This window comes from Puntigrus tetrazona, chromosome 24 (genome assembly GCF_018831695.1).
Source record: "Puntigrus tetrazona isolate hp1 chromosome 24, ASM1883169v1, whole genome shotgun sequence".
Classification (NCBI taxonomy): Eukaryota; Metazoa; Chordata; class Actinopteri; order Cypriniformes; family Cyprinidae; genus Puntigrus; species Puntigrus tetrazona.
This window is the reverse complement of record NC_056722.1, coordinates 15,937,689-15,959,339: the sequence shown is the minus strand read 5'-3', so window position 1 is coordinate 15,959,339 and position 21,651 is coordinate 15,937,689. Positions and strand designations below refer to the sequence as shown.

The 21,651-nt window shown below is 35.1% G+C and overlaps 1 protein-coding gene and 1 pseudogene across 3 annotated transcripts in view; both read left to right on the top strand.

The window, feature by feature from the left end:
- Positions 1-16,309, top strand: part of LOC122330217 — a 28,051-nt pseudogene extending 11,742 nt beyond the window's left edge.
- tmem108 (transmembrane protein 108) overlaps positions 1-21,651 on the top strand; it is a 47,890-nt gene that overhangs the window by 3,269 nt on the left and 22,970 nt on the right. The gene's annotated exons all lie outside the window — the stretch shown is intronic.

Here is a 21,651-nt window from a genome sequence, read left to right as displayed (position 1 = left end):
TTCATTAAATTGATAAAGTAGGTATATAAGGTATTAAATTAGATAATAAAAAAAAAAAAAAAAAAAAAAATATATATATATATATATATATATATATATATATTATTAAATTAATATTATTTAGAAATATTTTTTGTACTCTTTATGATCAAACAAATGTATAACTGATGAATATGAGACTTTTTAAAATATATATTAAATATATATATATATATATATATATATATATATATACTACTAATATATATACTGTATATATATATATATATATATATATATATATATATATATATATATATATATATATATATTAAAAAAATGTTTAAATAGATTTAAATGTTATATTTGTATTGTATTTTTAACAAAGCCATTTTAATCTCTTGTTTTTTGGGGTGATTATGAAAGATCCTCCATTATCCTCTTGAATCGGGGTCATTTCAGAGTGACAGTAACCAGACCAGGACAACAGCGTATCAACTGTCCTGTGGCGTCACCTCTGCCCACACCAAACATCACTCATGTGTCAAAGGAACACTTATCGTCATAGCAATCTGCCACCAGGCTTCCTGCAATCTTATAGAGTTACGTAAAAAGGAAAACACACCGTCCCAATTAAAAACAATCAACATCTGGAAAAATTCAAGGTCAAGCAGGAAGCCTTACAATCTTATCAGAGATATCCAGAGAGAAAATACAATGTTTCCATTCTTTTTTCTCTCTTCCTCTTTTAACTGTTCCCAGTCTCCATTACAATCCCATATGACCCATGGGAGAATGGCACAGTGTGGTATGGAATGTGTCTCATGTCTAAGTACTCTAGATCTCGAGTACAGTATAAACTCAACATTTCAATTCTCATAGAATCCAGTAGACAGGAAAAGTCGGACACACAGGCGCTGACGGAAGAAAAACAACCAGTGTTCTTTTCCTGGAGAGTGACATGCTCTCTCTACGAATGCCACATTGCATTAGCAGCTTCAAAAATGTTTTTTTTTCGAAGCCAGAACAAAACGTGGATGGATTTTTTTGGGCTTCGTAAATGAGGTTATAAAGCGGTAGTTGAGATGTCCTTCACTGTCTGATGTTGGGCATTTCTCCCATTTCCTGTAAGACACTACTGATTCTATCAGCCTCGAGAGGTTCAGTCTCGGTTAGTCGAGCTGAACATTAACAGGAATAGCAAATGGAAGGAGACAGTAAAGTTCTCTATTCGAGGGACAACTCAGTTCAGTTTTTAAAGGGAAGGTTTACCCAGAACATAAAATTCTGTTCATTCGCTTCTGCAAAAATATTTGATAAGTATATCAAGATATATATATATATATATATATATATATATGAAAAATAGATATATTTATATTTGTGCTAAGTATACTACACTAATTAATAATAAGAAATATTCATTATGTATGTCATATATGTTAGTAAATATACTTTATTTATTGAATAGTTAATATACTTATTATAAATGTATTTTAAATATATTACTTTTTATGCTTATTCTATGTAAAATATTACTTAACACAAATGATAATATGTATATAAATAATAATATTTAATAATGTAAATAATATAAACATTTTAATAAGTCGGAATGATTTCTAACAACATAAGGGTGAATAAATGAGGCCAGAGCTTAGGTAAACTATTCATTTTACCTAATTTGTTATAAAGCGTCTAGAACTGCTTTGCATCTCTAGTATCTCAGTTGAGTTTAATACTCTGAAATATTGAACACACTGTTTAGAATGCAGAGTAGCGCCTGCCTACTTGGATTTCTCGATGTACTGACAAAGCAGGTGTCTTAAATTACTCACAGGGCAGTGCTGAAAGCAACAACAGGTCTTCCTGTGTCCCTGTTTGGCAGAAAGGGCAGTTGGGGACAGGACAGCCGTGGATACAGCTATTACAGCGATTAGAGAGTGAGCTAGGGATGGATGAGGAAGATAAGAGGAAAGGGGGAAGCGGGAGGAGGACTGATGGAGCGTGAAGTGTGTAGGGGAATTCCTGAATTTCCATGACTGCTGCCACTCTGGATCTTGATAAACCCCACCTTCGGACATACACTTTTCCTATTTTCACGTTTTCCATTTATACTAAGCTAATGCAAAAGACTGTTCCGGACCGTCCCTTTTAAAGTCATGTAGTTTCTGTTTAGCTTTGCAGCGAGGGTTTTATCAATTGATGGCTTCAGGCTGTCAGGGTGAGTTGCTTGGCTTGCCTCTGATCAAAGGTCCTTAGCTTTATTTGGCACTGCTTATTTCAGACTGAATAGCCACTTCAAACAAGGATTTAATAATGTAATAATGAGCGTGGTGATTCCATTCATCTGTATGAAATGTACCCAATGTAATAATGCCTGTGGTGGCTCAGAAAGCACTTGGGCACATACTGTACAAAAATGTACTGTATCGTTGCATTGTAGAACAAAAATAACAAAAATATGCTGAATTGTTTTTTTAAAGAAATAGACTACGACCACACTTTTAATGCAAACTGCCAGCCAATCAGAACTGAGTATTCAGACAGACCATGGAATAAGCAAATGCAAGCAACTAACCCTAAACCAAACCCTACCTGATTTTGTGGCATAAACGTATTCTTGGTGCACTTTTTAGCGAGAAGTTAAAGAAATGAAGTTGAATTGGTGATGGTTGCGTCAACAAATCAGTTTTGCATTTGTTAACATTATCGGATAGGTTTAGGTTGGATTTGGTTTAGGGCCTATTTCCAACATGATAGAGCATTAGCTTTTAGCAACAGTGCAACGGATATTTCAAAACCGCAGCAATACGTACTCTATAGCATACGTGCAGGGTTCACATATTGAACCTGTATTTTAGCATCACTCTTTGAAACTGCTGCGAAATGTGCAGTAGGTACATAAAACAGTAAACAAAAGTTGGCGTTGACCAAACTCTAAACCCAAACTTAACCCTATATTACATATATATAATTAATAATATTACTCATTAATAATATTACTGTATTTACACTGTCAGTGTAAAACACTGATCTGACAAAACCCAACTAACATGTGAGTTGCTGTTCATCTGTTGGTCCAGTGAGTTGACCTAAACTAACCTAAACTATTCTGCTAAAATTTGGTTTGACACTAGATGGGAAAAAAGACTATTGACTAAAGTTCTACTGTAATCTCTGATAAGTAACATTATTTTGTTTGGCTAATATTTTGCATCGTTACATAGTTCTGTGCAACAACATTTATGCATTTTAAAGTTTGACTTTAAAATGCTTAAGTACTTTTTTAGAGATACTAAAGACAGATGCAAAACGTGTAACAATTTTTTTAATGACCTGGCTATAATATTCCAATCTTGAGATTTTTTTTTTCAGCATAGGCTCCTTTGACAAAATCCATCCTGGAGGTTTTCTTAAGGTCTTGATCCCCAGGATTGGCTCTATTTAATTTTCTTGCTCCTCACCTAATTTAAGATTTTTAAAATCCTCTAAAGGAGATTTTATGCTCTGAAGGAGAGTTCAAATCACTTACGAAACGTCCTTTGCAGATTCTCCTGTAATATATCTACTGGCAAATGTTTCTTCAGCATCTCCTTCACAGTGCTGAAGCACAGAGACTTCAGTTAAACATTAAACTTCGTAAGACTCGTAAAAATCTAATGCAAAGTCTCTTAATAGCCGCAAATGAAACCCCATGGATGATCAGAGAGAAACGAGCAAGTTTGTACCCCGGATTCTTTAGCATTGTAGTTATGTGGGACAGATGAACAGGGCTAATAGGATTTACTTTGACTGGAAAGGGGGCGAAGGAGATTGCGAAGGGGAGGAGGACATCCCGTCTTTACCTCCTGTTGCTTAGTAGCCCACCCAGAACAGTCACATGATTCTGGCAGGTGTTTAGCACTGATTAAACATTTAGAAGTGAACAAAACCATCAAGGTCCACCCAAGCTACAGGATTATATTTGAACTTAATTATAAACAGGTCAGACCTCTTGCTAACAAGCTAGCGTAGAAATTGCTACTAAAATGTTGATAAAGCTGCTATTGAGCTTGACAGTACCTCAGTGATATCATAGATAGCATGTTTCCATACAAATTATCTTTCATTTTACTTGCAAATAGTGCTGTCAAATGACTAGTCACGATTAATTGCATCCAAAAATGTATTTTTTTTTATATAATATAATGTTTGCCTACTGTGTGTATTAATTATGCATATGCAAATACACACAAATGTAATTGTAATGTAATTTATATATTATATACATGTAAGTATTTTCAAAATATTGTCTGTATGCGTGTGCATTTACATACACGTAATAAACATACAGAGTACATGTACATATATTAAACAAAAACTTTTATTTTGGATGCGATTGATCGTTTAACAGCACTAATTCTCAAAAACGTACATTTATCTAAAAAAACATTTATTATTATTATTATTATCAGAATCAGCATAAATCATAGATAAAATGCTGCTTTGATACAAATGCTTCTTTACATTATGGAAGAAAAATTAGAAAGCGAGCATTACGCTTATATGATGTAAAAATAAATTTAGAGCACTGCTGTTCTGGACTACTGCACAACCATTTGATTTATTCTTTAACGCCAGTTTTGTTTAGTTCCAGAAATGGGATTGCATAAAACTTTTTTTTTTTTCCCTGTATCAAGGGCGAAGTTCTTGAATCCAAAAATAATAAGTGGGCACCTTCCCTGGTGAACTGGGACACCAGTATAATGGAGCTGCTTCCATTTTTAGTTGATTGTGTCATTTTCAGGTGACCGCTCCTTGTGTGATAAAGCATGTCGTGGATTTGTTCTGGCTGTTTTTAGGACTACACCTACGCTTCTCTAATGACGTAAACTAAAATCATAGTCCCTACTGAGGTTGTAGCATATAGAATCGTTCATCTTATTAATAAATGAGAAAAATGTCTTATTGTTATTTTTCTTGTTACGAGGTCATAATCAATATTGTGGCATTGTGGTGCTTCAGAAATCATTTGAACATGCAGATTTTTTGTTTAAGAAACACTTCTTCTTGTTATCAATGTTGAAAACAGCTGAGCTGCTTAATATTATGTGGAAACCGTGACATTTTTTGTTTAAAGAAAGTGTTATGTAACATTATGATTGTTTTTACTTTGACTTTAGATCAATTTGATGCACAAGCATGTATTAATTTATTTTAAGCCAAAAAAGTACGGAGTAATCAGGCCTCTTTAAATTCTTTGAACAGATCCTATTACGCTTTTAAGGGCTTTGTATTAAAAGTTTATTTAAAGTATCAACACCAACTTGATCTCTAACTTAAGCCTATTAAAACACCATTAAATTGGACCCTCACATTAAGTACTTTAAGAAAAACTAATATTGTTCCTCTGTCCTCCATCTTTGCAAATTCTGTTTCAAACGAATAACAAGCATCATTGAACACATTAGACTTTTTGATCATTTTTGTCTTGTTACGTCTGGAGTTGAATGTCAAAGACTGAAAAGCTAATAGTCCTGACGTATCTCTGATTAAATGAATCTCATCTGCCGAGCAGCGGGGGGTTAGCTTGTACAGAAATGCTCCGCTACTGTAATTTATGGCTTAAGCTTTCAGAAATCTGTTTTCATGAAACTGGCTTAATGGGATCTTGTTTTATGTCAGTTTTTAATTATTTTGGATGAGCCAGATGTTTGCATTCTGGTTCAGAACATGTAAACATGTCAACACCAACCACTGTTTAGCCTGTTTATACGTGTGATATTTAAGAAAGGTTCATTTGCGATATATCAGAGTATTTGCTAATAACTGCCTCGAAGCCAGCCAATCAGATTGGAGGTGGCGATTTCGGCGTTTTTTTGCGAACGTTATGCATCCGATGCTCGTTAAACTCATCGGAGACTCACGTAGTGGCTAATTGTAGCACTGTATTGCAGCAAAAGCAATAAAAAAATTCACGTGAGGACGTGATTTTGAACATCTTGATCTCAAATGTTTATTTTAGCTAACAGATAAGAAAGGAAAAGGCAAGCAAAAGAAAGAGCCATTTACATTGTTGTCGGGTAAACTTGTCCAAACACTAGGTTCAAATTACAGGTCATCGCAGTTCCCCTTTCAAGCTGTCTTCCTGTCTTTGTTTTTTTTTTTATTTCACTTTGTCACACTTTCCTAGGTAGTCAGTAATCAACAAACTCTCATATGAAAGGTCAAAGGGCAAAACATTTCGACCTTTGGCGTAATTCCATAGCTAAAGCTCTTTTTTCTTTTGCTTTTTTGATCTAGTTCATTCAGAATGCAACATCAGATAAGGTGACCTTAATTACTACATACCTTAATTATACATTTATAATTGAATCACATAAACAAGTTTGATTTCAATCGTACATGGTACGCTATAAAACTCATATCCAGACACACTCAGTTTAGTAAATGCGAGGTGTAAACAACCTACAATAAATCTGTGGTTTTGTCTGGTGCAGATATTTTTGTCTTGAGATTTAGTTTTGACACCTTGGGATTTGCGCCCAAATCTCTTTTTAGTACAACCTCACTGCAAACTGTTTTTTTTTTTTCCTATCTGACTCGGGCTGTAAATGAGAGCTTGCTTGAGATAAAAGCTTTGTTTTATGTCAGCTCGTGCAAAGAGATCTAATCAATTCATACGACCTCTCTGAGTCTGGGCTTATTTTTGAGTTATGTCAAAAGTATATGTTCCTGTTGTTTATGTGTGAGACCTAAAGGGTAAAAGGTTTGTGAAATTCAAATTCTTTTTTTTTTTTTTTTTTGTGCTATCCACTATTATTATTCTGTTCTTTTTATTAGTGGTGCTTTACAAGACATCATTATCACAGTAGCACTTTATTTTGCAGTTCTGTTCCTCATGTACATACAAATGTACATGTTATAGTTATTATAATGCCATAACTAGTTGATATTAAGTACTAAACGTGAACATACACCTTAACCTAACCCTACCCTATTAGTTTTACCAGTACCTTCTTAGATAAGTACATTATAAGATCACTGTAAGTACATGTTAGTACACGCACTGTTAACAAAAGAATGCAACCATTATCACTATATTATTACTATTAGTATAAAAATATATTATTTATTAATGATTTGAACAAATTCATATCTCCCACGATATTAAGCTTTATGTGTTATTTTATGTTGGTTATTTTATTTTATAATTTTTTTTTTTATTGTTTTTATTTTGCAAAAATGCATAGCATGCTAAAACTACAACCAGTTTACCACTTGGCCACCATCCACAAATCCAAGGATTTAAATCTACACTCTTTAAGTAACTAGCTCCAGATCTTTAACCGCTAAGCTCTATTTTCCTCTAAAATCTGTTCCGTTATTATACATATTTTATCTTTTGTCCTCATTTGCTTGTTCCTCTTTCTCTTTTCTCATCCTTCACAGTTTTTCATTCTGTTTGTGAGTTCGCAGCTGCATGATTATGGGTGAACGATCTAAGAAAGCTTTCTCTTTATCGGATACGGTAAACCTGGCTGGTAATGTGAGATGACATTAATATTGAATAAGACGGAGAGAGGAACATCAGGTGAGAAAATGAATTTCCATATGCAGGGCTGCTGACTATAATAATAACACTTCCACACCGGCAATGAGAAACGGTGTATGTTCCTGTGTGAGCAGATCTGTCTGTACTAACTGCGTCACCATGGATACAGTGAAGCACTTATGATGAGCTTTAAAGCATGCAGGTTTTTCAGTGGTTTGAATCAGTACACCTATATGTCGTTTCGTAGCGCTATTAAAACCGAGAGGCGCAGACGACAGGCTTTGGGTTGGGGAGACAAATACTCATTTGTTTTTCACCATAACATCACGCACCCAAGCACAAGTATGCAACTAATGATTTCACTGAGCCTTGGGATCCATGTTCAAAGATCCTGTTTGAAGCACCTCAGGCTCTTTCTTCTACATGAATTATAAATATGAGTTTAGGCTACATTTCCTCGTTTCACACATTTCATCAGGCGTTTCTGAGCTAACGCCTCAGCTCTCTTGAATGGTGACTTCAAAAGAAAAGAGATGACTTAGCATTTCTTTTGGTTTGGGAAGAGTCATAAAACAGCTTAAAGCGTTTATGGAATTTGCTTTGTCAGTGCCAACACACTGCAGATAAGAGGCCATCAATAAGGGCCACAAACAGCTGAATCAATGTTTATTTTAGGTGGAATTGAGTCATTTATTGCTAATGTCCTGAATTCAAAGTTCACATTTGGTTATTGAGCTCTTTGCCTGTATGAAACTTTCAAAGCCGCTTTCTAAGTTCATGTAAACTAGCTAAAAACGTGTTCTTCTGTCTCACGAGTCAAAATAGATATGTAATAGCTGAATATGAATGACCATGAAGAGAACAGATTGGAGTGAGAAGCTCAGAAATTGTATGGGATGTGAAATATCGGGTTATAAAACAGACAGAGAGAGGAGAAAGCGAGGCGCCTGCAAATTCAGCACTGGTCTGGAGAGAGGACATGCTCTCTCTAGGTAAAGCTTTTGACATTTAACTAGACCAGCCATAAACAGAGCAGAGCAAAGCCATTGACATTCATTCTGTCTGGCAGAGTTTTTCTCTGGCTGATTTCGCTCTGCTCGCCCCACTCTGCTCCAATCTGTCATATCGGGACAACACATTCTTCCTCTATGTAATAGGCTGGAATTCACTTTAGAAATTGAGATTTGTTTTGGTGAAAACATTCTAACTATTAAAAAGTTGCAGCTATGTAAATACACACAGTACTATTTAGCGCAGTTTCTGCATGAAATACTGTAAACACTAAAAAAATCACGCAAATTGTGATTACAGGACCAGATTATCAGTTCATAAAGACTTTCTCAATTTCTCATAGTTCCTTGCATAATATCGTGTTGTAACTATTTTGCAACTGAGACTTTTTTTTTTGCATCAGGCAGCTTCATATATATTGTTATTCTGAAAACGGTAAACTTGCTTGGTACAAGTCATGGTATAAGGCTTGTAGAAATTAGCTAAAATGGCAACCTGGTCTCAAAAAAATGTACCTCAGTGTAACTTCTGTTCTATACCATTTTTCAAAATACAATTTGTGCAACATTGCTGCAGTGGCGCTAAAACGCAGGTATAATACACTAAACTGGGCACATTTTGTTACGTTGACTAGGTAAGTATTGCTGGGTACATATTGTGAGGTTCAGAATTCAATTATCCACGAACTGTTGATAATAGTTAATGCTCATCGTGCTGAAAAAAATGCCCTACACCAAATCCAAGCCTAAACCTATCCGATATTGTTAACAAATGAAAAACTGATATCCAAAGGCATTTGTTGATGCCGCTTCAACTTTCTTTTTAGTGCAGTGCCAACAACACTAAACACAAATTTGAAAATGTTTCCTTAAAACGGTCACAAAACATGCAAGAAGCAATCCTTTGCATTACAGCCAATAAACAGTGTGAGGGACCATTCAAACATTAAATCATAAAATGTAACTTTTTCATAAAGCAAATATTTCAAGCAGTTAAAATCCCTTGGTTTTCAAAATATCTTCAAAAAGCTTTTGGGGCTATCATTTGTATTTATTCTACATTGTTGATGTTGTAATCCCTGTGGCTTCCACACTGGTAGTATGTTTGGTTAGTTCAATCCCATTAATAAACAGCGATTCTATGGTGTGATCACGTGATGAGCAAAAGCTACGTTAGCGTGCCACCCATGCTCTGTCACTGTTTACCTATTCATTAATTCATCTGTGAGTGATGGGGGCTTGCCAAAGCCTCCGTCTTTTGTGTAATTAAACTTCATTGAAGCCTGTATGCATATACATGAAAACACATAAATATACGCCTCCCCACCATACATTTTTGCTATAGAGCATCCCCGTGACCAGGCTAGCATAGGATAATTAACAGGCTGAGTGGTCGCTTGATTGCTTCATTATTCGAGAGAGATAAGCATCTGGCGAAGGTGTCAGATTGATGTTGCGGATCTGACATTAATCCACGCTAAAGCTGTTTAATAACAGCAGTCAGGATAGAAGATACAAATCACGCCCACACAGCCTTAAAAGTGTTGCTTTGTTTTAGGAGCCAGACGTGATGAGGTCATAATGAGGGTGTGGACATGTGCTGGGTTTAGAATTTTTGTTCTTTCATCATTTAGCTGAATGACAAAGAATTAAATGGTTGTTAAAGGTTTGCTTTGGGATTTTAAGGCAGGACAGACACAGCCCATGATTTATTTTTTTGACGATTTTAGTGTTATGTGAGTTAATCAGCAAGGCTTACATACAACAATACAGAAAGTTGATCTTCTGAATTGAACGCAACGAGTGAATCTTTATCTGTTGATTGGAATCCCAGAGATGAAGCTTAAGGAATTTTCTGTGAATTATTTCTTTTAATTCCTTTTATTTTATTTTAAAGTTAATCTAATTTGCTTCGCATTCAGCAGCGTATTCTGTTTAATTTAGATAGTTTCAATAAGTAAAAATATATAGGAAATGTGTGTGCATGTGTTTTTGTATGTATACATATATAAGGGGGTGTTATAGTATACAAATTTGACAGTTTGGTACGTCCTTTTTGTTTTAACGTCACAGTTCAGTATGATTTCAGTACATGTATGATTTGGTATTTCTTTAAATACATAAGTGATAAAAATCTGCCTCGGCTTAAAATGATAGGAGCCCTTTTAAATTATAAGGTTACAACCAGGACAACCCAACAAGCCAAACTTAATGCTATTTATTTTTAAATAGTTGATCAACACTCAACTTCAGAAAATCTGATGCAAACATCGCATATAAATCGCACATAATGCATTTTTTAAATGAATTATAAAGGTTATTTGTCAAGTTATTTAGCATGTTTCATAACACATTAATTTAAACATACATTAAATTACTAAACAGCTTTAGTAAAATATAAGTATACGGTGTAATATTTTGTGAAATGCTCTCCTCTTTAGACTTCATTTATCTTGAGAACATGACCAAATTGTATATGTCTAACTAGGTGGCTAATTCAAACAAATTTGTACGACCTCACTCATACGATTTTGTATGATTTGTCTTAACCCCTAGTGACGGCTAGGTTAAGAGGTGTAGTTAGGTGTAGGTCCTTCATACAAATTCATATGAATTGGCAACTCAAAAATCCTTAAAAATTATAATACGTATAAATTGTCAAGAGATCAGACTGCAACTAACAAGCTCTGGACATTTTTTTTTAAAACACATGCATACCAAATCGAAAGACCCTACCGTAACTGTTTGGTATGAATATCGTGTACTGTTACACCACTAATATATACAGTGTTGGAGAAAGTTACTTTTAAAATAATACTGTTTAACGATCTAAAATATGTGTACTTATGCAAAAAAAGCTTTTATTTTGGATGCAGTTAATTGCGATGTTTAATTTCAATTTAAATAAATGCCACCTTGATATGGATAGAATATAATTTCATGAATATCCTTTAGATCACCAGCTTTGTTGATTTATGTCTCAAAAAAAATAAATCCTCTCTAAATGCTCTGTTATAGCTGACTGCATAACACCAAGATCAGTCGCAGGCTAGAACTATTCACAAACTTCTCAATGACAATTGAAGTTACCTGTTCTCTCTCTCTCTCTCTCTTTACACACAGACACAACCACACACACTCAGTAATAAGCACCGATATGAATCACATGTGCCCTTTTATTACGTCTCGCAGGGATACATTTTACCCCATCCCCTGAGGACCTGATTCAGCAGCTGTAGTGTCCAGTGCTGTTATCTAATAAAGTTGCCCAGTCTGCTCTACATTGAAATGTCATAGCCATAATGTATCTTCCACTGTTTGTACAGGAAAGGTCACGACTGGCAGCAGGGACAGTCACATGCACACACATATATCGTGATGTTTTACAGTAATCCATTAACTTTAGTTTACTGGAGGACACGATATCATAATAGATGACGCAGCAAAACACACTTGGTTTTGTAAACTCCAAACCGCTTTCTTCTCTACGGTACTTAAACAACTTTTTTCTTTCTCATTCCTGTTTGTTTCATTGATCTTTAGTGCTTATTCCTCAGTGCCCTCATCTTTTCAGCACACGCATTCTTATTTCTGCAGCTGTGTCCTTCAGCTTCTTAACGTAGAGCGTTAGGAAGCCCTCACAATGCACGAAATATACACCACAACACATCCTTCCTTCAGCAGCCTCCGTTCCTGCTATTGTCAGCATGTCAAGAGTGTGCGTCAAGAGGTAAAATTAGCAAGCTGCAACGAGTGCGGCCTTTCCTGCGATATACTCGCTTGTACCTATTGCGTCTGTTTTTAAATGATGCTGTTGCTCTGAAGATTCAGGAAGTGTTTGTTGGAAAATTGGGTAACACTGTATTCAATAGTGCTCTTGTTTTATATGTTACGTGTACTTTCCATATAGTAAATTACAGTGTTGGGGGTAATGCATTACAAGTAACGCAGGTTACATAATCAGATTACTTTTTTCAAGTAACTAGTAAAGAAACGGATTACTTTTTAATTTACAAGAAAATATCATTTTAAAAAAATAAACGCTTAATTACTTTTACTTACTATTTATTGACTGACGAAGTCTCCTGTTCAAAATCAAAAGGTCAGAGGCGTTTGTGTCTGGACACTGACTAAATGTTAGTATTAATCGAAATAAATTAAAATGGTGAAATGCAAAAATTATCCAAACCTGCAATAATTAAACCAACAAAAACATTTGATGATTCATTTCAACCATACTAATAAGCAAAAATAACTTTAGATACAGCAATAATTGTGCTTCATTGTTTTTTTTAATTGCTGAATAGTATCAAGCTTCTTCTACTATATTCTATAAAAGCAAGCAATCAAGCCCTGCTCATATTTAAAAAGTAATGCAAAAGTAAAGTAACACCTTGCCTTCCATAAAAAGTAACTGTAACGCAATATTGTAATGGATTACTTGTAAAAGTAAGTTTCCCAACACCGTAAATTATGGGTTGAACTTTATTTTAAGGTGTCCTCGTGCACTATATATATTCCTGGTTAGGGTTGTTAAGGTTTGGCTTAGGGTACTTATGCTTAATTATGAATAATTTATTGTTATTATAATAGAACAAACAAGGACACCTTAAAATAAAGTCTTACCTTATTTCTGTGCCTTAAAAATCTTTAACTGTATAAGTACATGTTGCAAATTATTACTCAGTACTGCACCTTAACATATAATGTAACCAGAAATAGTTTTCTGGGTCTTTAAAATTCACCTAAACTGAACCTTGTGCTTTTGTGAGATTCTCTGTTTTGAAAATGAATCAGTCAGATCTTTTAATTAAGCATTTGATTTAGTTTAGAAAACCTGAATTGTGGTCACAAATGAGAATTACAGTAACGTGTTTTATAATATGTTTATGTTGCTCTTTTGTTTGTTGTGAGGCTGGACATATTTAGTTTTTATTAATTGGAATTACATCGACAAGAACGACCATATTCAAAAAAATGTAGAGAGTAAAGAACACCATACAGGTTTGTAATGACGAGCTTTAGAGTAAATGATTGCAAAATTGGATAAACTTATCAATTTGTTGTGTCCATATTGTTCATAAGCGAGTCAGCAACTTGGATCAGTATGTGGTTTCTTTCTTGCCATCTGTCATCTCTCTATTGGGGGCCTCTTCACAGCTCGTGAGATTTGGATTTTTTTTTTTCCTTCAATTGTTGATCTGATCTTTTTGAAAAATTTGTAATAATCTAAACAAAATTTGAAAACCTATGTGTGAGAGTATAAAAACAGAGTACAGAGACTATTAAAGTGTATAAAACCATGAAACTAATAATTACACATTGTAAAATCAGCATTTTTCACCCTCGGCTATCATGACGTTATCTAAAAAGAACAAATGGCAGCAGCCTCAACAATTTAGTAAAACTCTTAAAATGTCATTTTATTATAGCCAATCATATATGTATTCAATCATATATACTTGAGTGTAATCAAGATATGTATTTACTGACTTTTTAAACTCTGCTAAAGGTGAACAATTTTTGCAATGACATTTTCCTGGTATAAAATACCCCAAAACATCACATGGATCCATTTTGGCATTTTGAATGTAGCCATAGAAACCAATGATGAGAATTTGAACAGCTCAGAGCAGATTTTCTGTGTTGTCTTCTCATAATTATGATAAGTCTGACAAGTTGAAACACATTCATTATTAGTTGCTGCCTCTTGTTTGCATAGCTCTTGCTGATTGTATTTATTAATCAACTTTTCATGGATTAATGTTTATGCAGTATCAAGTGAGCCATTTTTATTTAGTCTTTATGATAATTATGTTTCATTTGATGTTCTGTTATGTTGTTCCATGGCTAAACAGATTACGTAAGAACATATTAGATATAAATAGATTAGATTAAGTCATTAGTAGAACAATAAAATAATATAACACTGCTAATTTCAGGAAAGGAAATAATATCTCCCACTGGGTTAAGGGCCAATGTAGCTTCCAGTATTCAAATGACTCTCTTAATCGTTCTCATCTAGAAACAGACGCACTTTTCTCTCTTTGGTTTCTTTTACTGTCTGAAATCGCCTCCTGACTGGCATATTTCAGCCCACGGGGACAAGATATCATTGATAATCTGCTGCATATATTTATATGCCCTGAGAGCAACACCAAATGCTTGGTGGTTTTTCTATTCATAGCTCATTATCATAAAATATGAATCATTCATAAGAGGGGTAAACTCGCATAATCAGATTCGCCCTCGGATTTTAACCCTTTAAATGTCTGTTATGGGGTTAGCGTAAAACCCTAACAAGCCGCTAATGGCTTATTGCGCTTTGCAGGACCAGTTAACCCTTTGACACAGGACAGCAGATCCAGACTCTTGCTTTCCCTGGAGTCATTAATGACGAGACGCTTGTCTAGTAAAGAGTATGTTGAAATGCTTACTTCAGGGTTTCCAAAAGACTTCAAATATATGCATTTAACTAAAATAAATCTTTGTGAAAATCAGTTCAGTTTAGTTTCAGGCTGCTATGATCTTCTGCATTGTCACTAGGTGGTTAATGCTTTGTGGTTTTTAGGTAGTTGCTTTTTTGAGGTAGTCTCAGTGGCTTCTTGGGTGGTAGATGGGGTGTTCTGGGTGGTTTCTAGGTATTTGCCAGGATGTTTTGGGTTGTTACTATGTAGTTTCAAAACTTGGCATCTGAAAGTTGTGTTTTGTAGTCAATTTAAGTGTATATGTATATTTATAACATTTTATGCTTTTAATAATCTTTCTAGAAATAAATCATTATTATATCAATGGATTTTTTTAGTTATCGCCAAAACTTGTTCTGTGTTGTTGTAGATCATTAAACCTTTATATACTACCTCAGTTTTCTGGGGTGCCTTTCATGCAAGTCATTGCCTCATAAGGCCTAGGCATTTGGATGCAGCCAAATATGTATTTGATTGTGTGTTCTCTTTGGTTTTCTAGGTGGTTACAGAGGTATGCTGGGTGGTACGATATTCACAGTAGTTTCTAGGTCAGTGATGGCCAAATGTGATCTTTCTAGGCCACTTTCTTACAGAGATTTAAAGTAACCCTGGTACAACTCACCTGCCTGTAGCCTTATAGTAGTCTTGAAGACAATGATTAGCAGTTTTAGGTGTTTTATTAGGGTTGTAGCTTAACTCTGCAGGAAAGTGGCCTGGAGGGCCAAGTTTGCCTTCTCTTGTTTAAGGTGTTCTGGGTGGTTGTCAAGTCAAACATTTATTTTATAGACTGTCAGACATGGCTTTGAATCTTCCTTTAGGAAAAATACAGTTTTTTCCCACACCTTCAAGCAAGACTTGTTAGTTTGTTTTCACAGTAAATGATGTAAATGAACACTCTACTGCTGTACAATTTGACATCTAATTCATATTCATAGCACAAACATCGCAAAACAAGTCATGTGGCAAAGTTTCATATTTAGTGTTAGGGATTTGAAAACCCACTAAGCAATAGTAAGCAGGATGTTTGCCGTAGCAGACATTGCTAATTAAACAGTAAATTGCAAAAAACAAAAAAAAATGCAAACTAAACAGACATAGTGACATTATTGTGTGACATTGTTTGTGTATTTGACTGTCTGGCAGGTAGAAGTGCGCTCAGAGGGATGTTTCTCTGTGTGTTGGTGTATCTTGCTGGGATGTGGAGGACTAATATGTTGACAGCCCCTGCTGTTAGCTTCACAGTGCTGTGTCAGGCCACCACACCAGACATAACCACACTGTTTATCTCCATTTACCCAGAATGCCATGGAACCTAGCTGCTGCGTGTATCTGGGGCTGCGAGTACATCTGCTTTGGTACAGCAGCCAATTGCGACAGAGCTGAGGCCAGATGCTGAACTATTATTGGATGAAATATCGCCTCCTTGCTGGATTGTGTCTCTGCGCTTCTAGGAACGGTGGTGCTGATTTCCAATTTGATTTAGTTCTAGGTTTGCTCAGCTCAATTAGAGTGTGTAATTGTAAAATATACATACAGCACAAGCACTGGCTTATGCACAGCGTGAGTTTTTGTTTATGATAGAAAGACTTCCAGTTATTTAATGCTAGCTTTACATTTGGTGTAGATTGCAATTAAAACTACGCCAGTTTAACAAATTTATTTAGTGCAGTTTGATTTACAATTAATGCAAGTTTTAATTCAACACTTCCCATCTGCTATTTGACCTACTTCAGTTTTACTAAAATCAATTATTTTCTTTCATTTTATAATTAAACAGATCTGTGTTTCCACTCTTTATATACATCTGGTAATGCTAAGTTGTATCTTTTAAAGGAATCATATGATGTTGCTAAAAAGAGCATAATATTGTGTATTTAATAACTGTAAATTAATGTGTTTAAAAGCATTATTTTCCACATACTGTACGTTATTGTTGCTACTTTAAGCCCCGCTTTTCTGAAACGCATAGATTTTTACAAGCTCATCGCTCTGAGAAGTGAACTGTGCTCTGCTGGCAAACTATCCAGTGAGTTGGGATTGGCCGAATACCTCAAGACCGTGACCGAAATGTTATGGCCTTTAACATACTGTGCTGCCATGTCCTGGCATGATGATACAAAAAACAATAAATCTCCTCATAAATGAGGCATTTGTTGCATCCAGTGGGGAGATAATTGCTGATTTATAATTGTAACGATTTCTTGCAGGGCACAAACATCACACCATTCAGTCTGTATTTATGATCGGAGAAATGACAAATGCAACACTGCACAAAACTCGCATTTAAATAGTAGCAGATTCTTTAAATAAGTACTTACAGGCTGTGAGTCAGAAGCACCAGGCTGTCCTTGCAAAGTTAGAATTGCTCCACTATGTTGCTTTGGGTGTAGGCTGCTCTGTCAGGTTTAGGAATCAATTCTCCATATGCGCTGAACACTGAATTCACATCTGAATGAAAATGATTCCACATAGTGACATAGACATGTGTAAATGTGTTTAAATGAGACGCTTTAGGAAGGCGTGGTCGAGTATTAATTTCTATAAAGAATATTCTCCTTGTGGTTGCAACTTTAGGGATCTTATGTATGCATAAACAGCTTGTAACAATCCAAAGAGAAAGGAAAACTTGAAATCGCATCATATGACCCTTTAATATTATGGCCTGTTCTAACAAGCACTGTGAACTATTTTATTAACTAGCATTAAAAACAAGGATTAATATTAATTGTTTAACAAATGTGGCGTATTGGCCTTAGTGTAAAGTGTACAAATATTGATGTATGCAATTCATTGTGAATTATTAATCTACATATTGTGCAGTTCATTTAATTATAACTTGACAGCCCTATTCAAAGCTAAAGAGTTATGAAAGGTTTTTTTAAGACATTCTGTCGGTCAAGTAGACAGACACACACATACAGAATGCTGTCTAGCAGTCCTAAATCCCTTAGGAATCCTGTGATAGACAGAAAAAGAGTGGGCAAAGTGTGACAGCCGTCTTTGTTGTGAACTGCTGTCTGCACTGAATTTTAGGTTCCAAGGAAGTCCTTTTTAGTTTCATTTCCTCCAGAATACCGTGTCACCTTTGCAGACCGTCAGGTCTATCTGAATCAAAAGGTCACGTGCCTACATTTTGTCCATATTGACATAGAAGCTTAATACATCTATGTTTTTCTCCACAAATTGTTCAAAACCTAAACTTTGACATCACAACTTTGATGATGGTCACAGAGGGAGCATATTCTGCACTGTTTAATGTGATCATAGCGGTTGTGAGAAGATACAAGGCTAAGGATTGACAGAAACGTCTGCGATCTTCATTCTAACACTTTGTAGAGAGGAAGATCTCTCTGGTGTCAGAGTAATGATGGAAGAGGATATGAAGTGTTTTGATAAAAGGCAACAGCAATTCAAGAGGGTGTGGTAGGAAAATTCTACAAAAGCTACAAAAACATCAAGTTGTATGTGAGAATTTTTTAGAAACTATGTTTTGAGAAGCTTTGAGAGTATACATAAAGTCCCTTCAAAATATGCAGTTTTTTGGAGATAATTCATGGATACTTAAATCAGCGGAAATCAATAAAATTGTTGAACATTTGTGCTCATGTCGGCGCCCAGAAAATTCCTCTGAAGCCCAAAATGGGTATATATATATAAACAAAACATATACTGTAGTTATGATTAATTCAAGCATGAAATGTATAATATATGAAATTTTGTTATGCTAGAAAAATGTAACAGCGAACAGATCCAGTCACTGGTGTAATTTCTTACAAGGTCAAATTCAAATTAGGAAATGATCTCGCAGAGCTTTATTGAACATGTACGGATTGAACAAACAGCACAAAATGCCCCCATTAGTTTTATCAGAGGACGATCTTCAAAAATCAATCTATTGTAAGAATGTCTTATGTATTTCTTACGTATATTTAAGAAAAAAACTACTTGTGATAATATATTCATAAAACAATAATATAATCCATCATATGGATGTGCTTGTTAATGTAATCCATGTAAAATATTCTTTAAACTCTGACTGGCTTCTTTATTAGGGTTTGGATGGTGGCACTTTTTCTGCATTTAAATGTAGTCATAAACACGCTACAAATAGGAATTGATCTGTTACGGTCTCTGTGCCCAAAACACTGACCACAGATCAATCGCAGTAGAGATAAACAAGATTGGCACAAAAAGAATCTACGCTGCTTTACACTTACTTGTGTCTTGGTCTTTTTAACATTCTGTTGCTAACCTTATTCTTATACCCAAAAATGACTGCTCATTGGTTGCTCATATATGTTATAGAAGTAAATAAGGCTATACAGAGCAATATAAATAATACAGCACTGAGAAATATCATTGTTTTGTGATTAGATACTTAGATATCTTGACAAATCTAAGTACAGTTATCCTGAAACTGTAGATGAGACATGGGAAACAGGAGATGTTGACAAAAAGTCTCCATTTTATTGTTTAATCGAAACTGAATTTTAAAAGCTCATTTGTGATGTTTTTTGTGGTTTATTCTTTTTAGCATGCATGATTAGTATATCTGTGAATGGTTGCATCTTGGGTGTTTGAATGATATTGCAGACACAGAGGACTGAAAACTACTCTGCATTGTAAACGATCTGCCTCCATCCTCTTGGGATGGTTGGTTCATCTTTCCAAAGCTCCCTTTATCTTATCTTCCTTTATTGTACTTGTTTATTTTTAATGTGCCTGTGGGCTCTTTAGAGGGCATTTTCTTATAAGAAATCCTTCTGTGATTAAAGCGGATCATGAATAACACTGTTAGCCACACTGTAGATTTAGAAGTATCTCATGTTATCCAAAGGGACTTTCCATATAAGTCCCTGTATTTATTGATGGTATTTTTAATACTTATTGCCTTTTGGAGTGCAACAAATTCTGATGACTACTACTTTTTGTATTTTTTGTTTCTAACAAAGATACAGACATGTTAGTGAAATTTGAATGAAACTGTGGGAAAGATGGTCTGTTGTTTAAAGCATAGTTCATGTCCCTTCAAAACCAAGCAACTCTGTTGGTCAACATCGCAACGTTTGCATGGATTCCTATTGAAATTACGGAATTCTCTGAAAAACGTGATGACACATTTAGCCATTAAAGTGACATTTCACACAAAATGTAAAATTCTGTCATTATTTATTCACTTTCATGTCATTTCAAACCCATAAGACCTTTGTTCATCTTGAGAACACTATTGAAGATTTCTGATGAAATCCTAGAGCTTTCTGCCCCTGCATAGACAGCAATGCAAGTGACTTCCATACCTTCAGGGCCCAGAAAAGTGGTAAATATATCATTAAAGTAGTCTATGTGACATCAGGGGTTCAACCTTAACGTTATGAGGCTACAAGAATACTTTTTCGTGAACAAAAACGCCCAAGTCAATATAATGTTAAAGGGACCTGTAAACCATACTGGCACCACTGCCTGTGAATGCATGGGAAAGACCAACATGGAAGAGAAGAAATAGTTGAATAAAGTCATTATTTTTATTTTAAGCACTTATTTAATGCAGTATTTGTTTTCAAATGATTGTTTAAAAATTGACAGTAGGACTTTAGATATTCTTTTATTAGAGTTACAGCAAGGCTAAAACATTTGTGGCAAGACGATCCGAGAAGTCAATACAAACATTTGCTAACTGGAATAAGTTTGAATGTCGTATGTCTGCAAACCTAATGGACTTGAAGCACATATAAGAAAATAAAATTAACCGAACCGCTATGCCATTTAGCAGATAGCCGTCTTAATATCCAGACACCGTGTCTCACAGTTGCCCTGTCAGTTACAGCCACACACCAGCTCATCTTGTAAGAGGCACTACAGAGTAGGTGACAGTCTGTCAGTGTGTATCCACTCGGGCTGTCAGCCTCTCACTGAATCTGTTTACGGCTTGTCGTGCCTTACATCCACAGTCTTCCTCACACCACACAGATTTTATGCTACAGATTTTATTTCTCTGAAGTCCCCTGTTAGTATTGCAAAAGTTCATTGAATTGTGCGGATTCTTTCCTACAGCTACAGATTGTTGCGCAAGGGTACATGTGGAGCTAGTTAGCCTAGCAACATTGTGCTAAATCCAAACAAATGCTAACTGAAATGAGCTTAAATGTTAAATGTGTGTCTGTGTAGGATACATGGGTGGCACAGGTAGTTTACAATAAAGTTGAGACATAATGGAAGCATCCAGGTGTATTTTTTTCCATACTGTGAAGTATATCTGAGTGACAGAGATGATTGGTCTGGCATATATCATGACAGAAAAGTCTGTTGTTTCACTGAAAGATCCAGGTATGACTTTTTAAATAAAAACTGTAATTAAATAAATAAATTAATAAAAAAAGGAATCATACATGGATAAGTTTTTCACAATAAGATCTGTGCAAGCAAGTCTGTCTATTATCTCAAAGACCAGGTAATGCAAGTTTTAAGTACAGCAAATGGAAGATATCACTCAGAAGCAAACTGGATATAGTTCAGCACAGTTTAAGATCGGTTATTCAAATTTTTTTGCTTAAGTGTCTCTAGTGACAGCCAAACTCTTCTGTCCACATATAATTCAGACTGTCACGCACAGAGTAGCTTTTAAGTATTTTACGCAGCCTATGCACACAAGAAGATCTAA